We start from the raw sequence: 6,043 nt of genomic DNA, 5'->3' as shown, positions 1-6,043 counted from the left end.
TGTGTTAAATTTAACATAAATAGTATTGAAATAGAAGGAAAAAAAATCAATTTTTTATCAAAAAGTTTTTTTTTATTTAATTTTCAACTGAGATATAATTGTAATACAGGGTCGCTTTTATGTATGGAACCGGTCGATTATTAGGTAAAATATAGGAGGTACCTCAAAAAGTTTAAAAACAAAAGTTATATGGTTTAAAAATATCTATTAGCGGGTAATAAATTTAAGTATACAGGATCGGTCATAAAGTCGTGGCACATCAAAGTTTCATTTTTTTAAATGGAACCCCCTGTATTTTATCTAAAGCTAAGCAAACAAAGTATATTTCTATTATTCTTCCAGTGTTAAATAATGTATTTTTTAAATCGGAAATAAACCACTTTTTATTCGTTTTTCTGGCGGTGTTAAATTTTTCATTTCGAACCAGGTGAATACCTTTATCCATGAGGCGCGCTTTAAAATCTCGGTTAATGAATATAAAAGTGTTAAAACCGGCGTAAAGTAATAAACGGGCTGCTTTCCGCGCGCCAAACATAAAACTAGCTTTAATAAAACGACAGAGCCAACACCGAACCCGAAAAAAATGAGCGGGAGCGAGAGAGATAGCGGTACAAAGGCAGAGATGATGGTAAACGAACAATGCTCATTTACGATATACAATCTCAATAAAGCAAACATTATGCGACCTTTATACTAGAAAATCCCGAGCGGGTTACCTATTCAACACCTGCGCGTTGCGGCACAATCGACAAAAATAAAAGCTTTTTTAAATGCGAGGATTAGCACATGCCGAGAGCTTTACGAATTTTCAGGGAAATTATTGTGCGGAAAAAAATATAGGGGCAGTAGCGAAATGTACAGGGTCTGGCAATAGTGAGTCGGGCATCTGCAGTTCCTGGTAGGAGGTCATCATCATCATCATCATGTAGCCATCGTTGTCCACTGCTGAACGTAGGCCTCCTCCATATTTCTCCATGTCTCTCGATTTTGGGCCGTCATCATCCAATTTCCAGCAATCATCCTCTTTACATCATCGGTCCAGCGTGTCGGTGGTCTGCCTCTGCTACGTTTAACTGCTCGAGGTCGACATTCTAACAATCTTCTAGTCCACCTGTCTTTAGATGTTCTCGCCACATGACCTGCCCATCTCCATTTCATTCGAGTTACGTGTTCCACTATGTCTTTAATTTTGGGTTTTTGTCTGATGAGTGTTATTAGGAATTTTGTCTCTTTTAGTTATTTCAAGCATGGCTCTCTCCATGGCTCTCTGGGCTACTCTTAAATTTTCTGCTAACTTTTTCGTTAATGTTAGAGTTTCCGCTCCATATGTAATTACCGGCAAGACGCATTGTTCATAAACTTTCTTCTTCAAGCATATGGGTATATCACTTTTAAAGGTCTCCCGCAGTTTGCCAAAAGCAGCCCAACCCAAACCTATTCTGCGCTGTATCTCGTGTGTTTGGTTGTTCTTTCCGATTTGTATTTCGTGCCCGAGATATTTGTATATATGTGTTTCTTTTATGTCGGCGTCACCTATTCTGATGTTCTGTGTCAGCACTAAGTTTGTCATTATTTGCGTTTTACTCGTATTTATCCGGAGACCGACTTTTAATGAGGCCTGCACTAATTCTTCGAGCATCTGCTTTGAATCTCCAATGTTATCTGAGACAAGGACGATGTCATCTGCGAATCTGAGTGTGATGTGTCAACCTTTCACCATCGATATTTATATATATTCTTCCAAGAGAGTGATTTCATTGCGTATTCAAGGACAGCTGTAAAAAGTTTAGGCGAAATAGTATCCCCTTGTCGAACTCCTCTGCCTACCTCAATTTTATCTGTTGTTTCGTGAAGTTTTACAGTTGTGGTGGCATTACTATATATGTATTCTATAAGCCTTGTATACCTATAATCTACTCTTCCCTGCTCCAATGCTGCTATTATTGATGTTAATTCTACTGTGTCAAATGCTTTCTGGAAATCAACGAACACCAATGCTAGGGGCCTGTTATATTCCACAGATCTATCAGGACTTTAATTACTTGAAGATGATCGTTTGTTCCATAACTTTTAACTAAAGCCTGCCTGTTCTCTTGGTTGATAGAAATCTAGTTTACGTTCGAGACGTTTGGCAATGATTTTGGTAAACAGCTTATACAAGTGACAAAGAAGGCTTATCGGTCTATAATTTTCAAGCTCGGTGATATCGCCCTTTTTATGGAGAAGTATCGTTATGGCGTTGTTCCATTGAGACGGGATTATTGTCGTCTCAATGGTAGGAGGTATTTCAGGAAAATATTTTAACTTCTACAGAGTGGCTCAAAAAAGTGTAAGTGGATTGGGATGATTTTTTTTAACGGAACACCCAGATCATTTTACATAATTCTAAGATATAAAATATATTTCGATAGTTTCAGAGGTATTAATAAACAAATAAAAATAATATATTTTTTGTGAAAGCGTTTCGAAATTGACAATTTTTGATATTTATTTGAGATTCGGAATGACATTCTTTTAGGCACTAGTATCTAAAATTGACACTTGTTTAGGCACTAGTACCTAAAAAATGAAACAATGATAATATTTATTTATTATAAATCTTAAAGGTAAAATTATTTAAATTATTAAAGTGAATACATGAGGCTTCCAACTTTTCGTCTCTAAGAGAAATGCACGCTCTAGGAGTCGGAATAAGTAAATTTCTTGTACTGGCAATGCTGGTAGCTTCTGCTTCTACGTAAACTGCTTTTAATTTCTTATTTGGCGTATCTTTCTGTCCCATGCCCCATTTTTGGTATTTCGGTTTTCTGTTTATTGAATTTTCAATGTAACCTTCAGCAACCGAGCAACCAATCGCCAACCTCCATATCGCTTTAAAACTGTTATGTCCGCTCCTGAATGTGTCAGCATTGTTGCAGAGCTGTACCGGAAACAATGACCAGTGTATTCAATGGCGTTGGAGAGTCCAAGAAATTCCGCTATCTTTTTTGGCATACCTCCAATTGTATTGATTCCAACTGGCAGGATACAGCATTGATTTTTTCGATACGTCAAAAAAAATCGCTGATGTGGCACATTGAGTGGTCGAAGTTTTGCGTACTTACGAAATACAAGTAAAAAATTGATACCATCTATTGGTCTCTCAGTAACCGTAAACACTCTTGAAAATGAGTTTTTGTATTCGGAATTTTCACGCTAATAAATGACTGACAATCTTTAATGGCATCTACGGTCGTAATTTCTTCCCTCCTACATGCTCCAAATTAAAAATGAGAACGATCTACAGCGCTTATTACATCGATTTAATTGGATTGCCAAATCACTTCATATGATAATATCGACCCAGAAAACTAAATGCATGACGACATCAAAAGTACCACTAAGATGCAAACTGGAAGTCGAGGGCAATGTTATTCAGCAAGAGATGAAGTTTAAGTATCTAGGCATAGAAATCTCAGGATATGGTGATATAGAAGCAGAGGTGCTAGAACGGACAACGAAGGCAACCAGAATAGCAGGATGCCTGAATGATACAATATGGCGAAATAAAAACATTGAGGTGGATACTAAAGCGAGAATTTACAAGGCCACGGTACGACCAATAATGACATACACTGCTGAAACTCGACCTGATACAGCGAAAACTAAACAACTACTAGAAACAACCGAAATGAGAGTACTACGCAGAATAGCTGGAAAGACGCTTCTGGACAGGGAGAGAAATGAAAGCATAAGAAGAGCGTGCAAGGTGGAAAATGTAAATGAATGGGTACTCAGCAGAAAGGAAGAATGGCACGACCATATCAGCAGAATGGACAACAGAAGGATAGTGAGAGTTGCACGCGACAAATCACCGCTAGGTCGCAGAAGCTTAGGACGTCCACGAAAACGATGGAGCGACAACTTGTCAGTCTGACCGGTAGAGACGACGAAACCAAACAGGCGATTCGCCTAGTATGAAGAAGGAAGAAGAAGGAAGATGCTCCAAATTAATACTCTAACGATTAAAACAACTTAAGCTAACAGGAATTCTTTGTCATCGGCTTCTTTCATAAAGCATTCTATTTCCAGTTTTGTAAATACTTTTGATTTCTTTGCCTGATATCCGGAAGCTTTTCTTTTTAAAAATGCAATAAGGTTTGTGAATTTGCTAATATCTACGTTTCTGTTCAGGTAAATCATGGTGCGGAGCATCGAATATTTACGCTACAGAGTTGACGGCTTTAAGGTAGTGGATAACTTCAGGAAATAGGCTAGCAATACCTTTTCTGTGAAATTCTCAACATGTTTTTCTTTGACCCAGGTTTCAAAGTTGTTGTAGGTGATCTCGTATAAGTTTTTCGACTTTTCGAGCACTAACTTGGATAGCGCAGTTTCAGCAGCTTGTTGAATATCCAAAGACTCATCATTATCACTCATTTTTTCACAAAACAACAAAGGAAATACGGCGACGTTTGAACCTAACAGAACTTTGTCATTAAACAATGCATAAACAATGCCTTAGAAACCGATTACCAGAACGTTTTAAAAAATGTTTAAAAATAAATAATAATAATAGCATGAAAATGTCAAATTATTGGCTTTCACAAAAAATCTTATATGAAATTCATGCCCTCGACGCATTATCGAGACAATTTTGCGTCCCGTGCTTAAAACACATTCATTTCGCAACTTGTTACATAAATTGCTATTTCATAACCATATTTTCTGTTATTTTAGTTTTATAAAACGTACACTCTCAGAATATTAATAATGCTTATATACAATATATAAAATGTTTTAAAATATATTTGTCAACTTTTGATTAATTGGGACCCATTGTTAACAGCCTCGTAATATTTTTCGCAACATAAAAAGTTATTAAAAAACGATTCGAGCACACAAACTCACATCGAGTATAGGAACGTGATTGGAACAGTAAAATAAATAAATACCTGCACAATAAAACGAAATTTATATTAATAAAAACGGCCTCCCAAATGGACGATGCGTGTTGTGCTCTGTCATTTGTGCCAAAATCCGTTCGAGTATTTAATGGTGTTTGTTGAAAAGGCCCCAGAGTTTAACTTTGCGAAGCCTCTATCGCTAACAATTGAGGCCCTAATCCGATGTGCTCTATGCGACATGGTAAACTAAGCAAATATGAAGATATTAATGCGACGCCTGCAGTCAATTTTGTCTAGGACATTTATTGTGCAATTTATTACAATGGGATTGTCATAGTGTGGCGTGTATTATGTCATTTCAATTTCAACGTTTTGTCGTTTTAGCCTAGACGAAGTATTTATCGTTTTGATATTTTAGTTTCTGCAGTTTTTGTTTTGAACATATTTGTAATACCTATACTAACCGGTACGAAAATACTATATAAGGTGTTCCGTTTAAAAAAAAACCAAAGAAAAATATTTTATATTTTAGAAAGTTTGGCGTAGAATTTTGAACATCTTGTATGATTTATGATTACCATATTAATAGCAAAGTAAATACAGAACATCTGAAGTAAATACCTAATATAGTTATGATTTTAGTACAGTTCTTGTATTTTTAATAATTTTCTTAAGTATCAAGCTGAAAAATATACAATGTGTCCCGGAAATAAGTGCTAATATTTTAACTGGTAGTATAGTTCAACCCCAGAAACACGCCTACGAGGTATTTTTCGCGAAAAAAAAATTTTGAAAATTCGAAATTTTTTGGATTTTTTTTTAATTTTTAGTTAAAAAACATAATTTCTTGATAATATGGCAACATAGGTATTAGATGAAATTTACAACAAAGAAAATCCAGAAAAGATTCAGTGGTTCTCAAAATTTTAGCAAAAAGTATTTTTTTTTGGAAATTTTCAAAGTAAAATAACTCCGTTATTTTGGACTTATTTGAAAAACGATAAAGAGAAAATATGTCCCTTTTATCGAGATCTACCACCCCTTAAATATTTGCACTTATTTCTGGGACACCCTGTATATTTTTATTTATTTATTAAAACCTCTCAAACTCTCGAAAAATATTTACTCATATCTTAGGATTATGTCTAGTGATCTGA

This window comes from Sitophilus oryzae, unplaced genomic scaffold, assembly GCF_002938485.1.
Source record: "Sitophilus oryzae breed Bouriz unplaced genomic scaffold, Soryzae_2.0 scaffold_178_pilon_pilon, whole genome shotgun sequence".
NCBI classification, from domain to species: Eukaryota; Metazoa; Arthropoda; class Insecta; order Coleoptera; family Curculionidae; genus Sitophilus; species Sitophilus oryzae.
Note: the sequence above shows the minus strand (reverse complement) of the source record.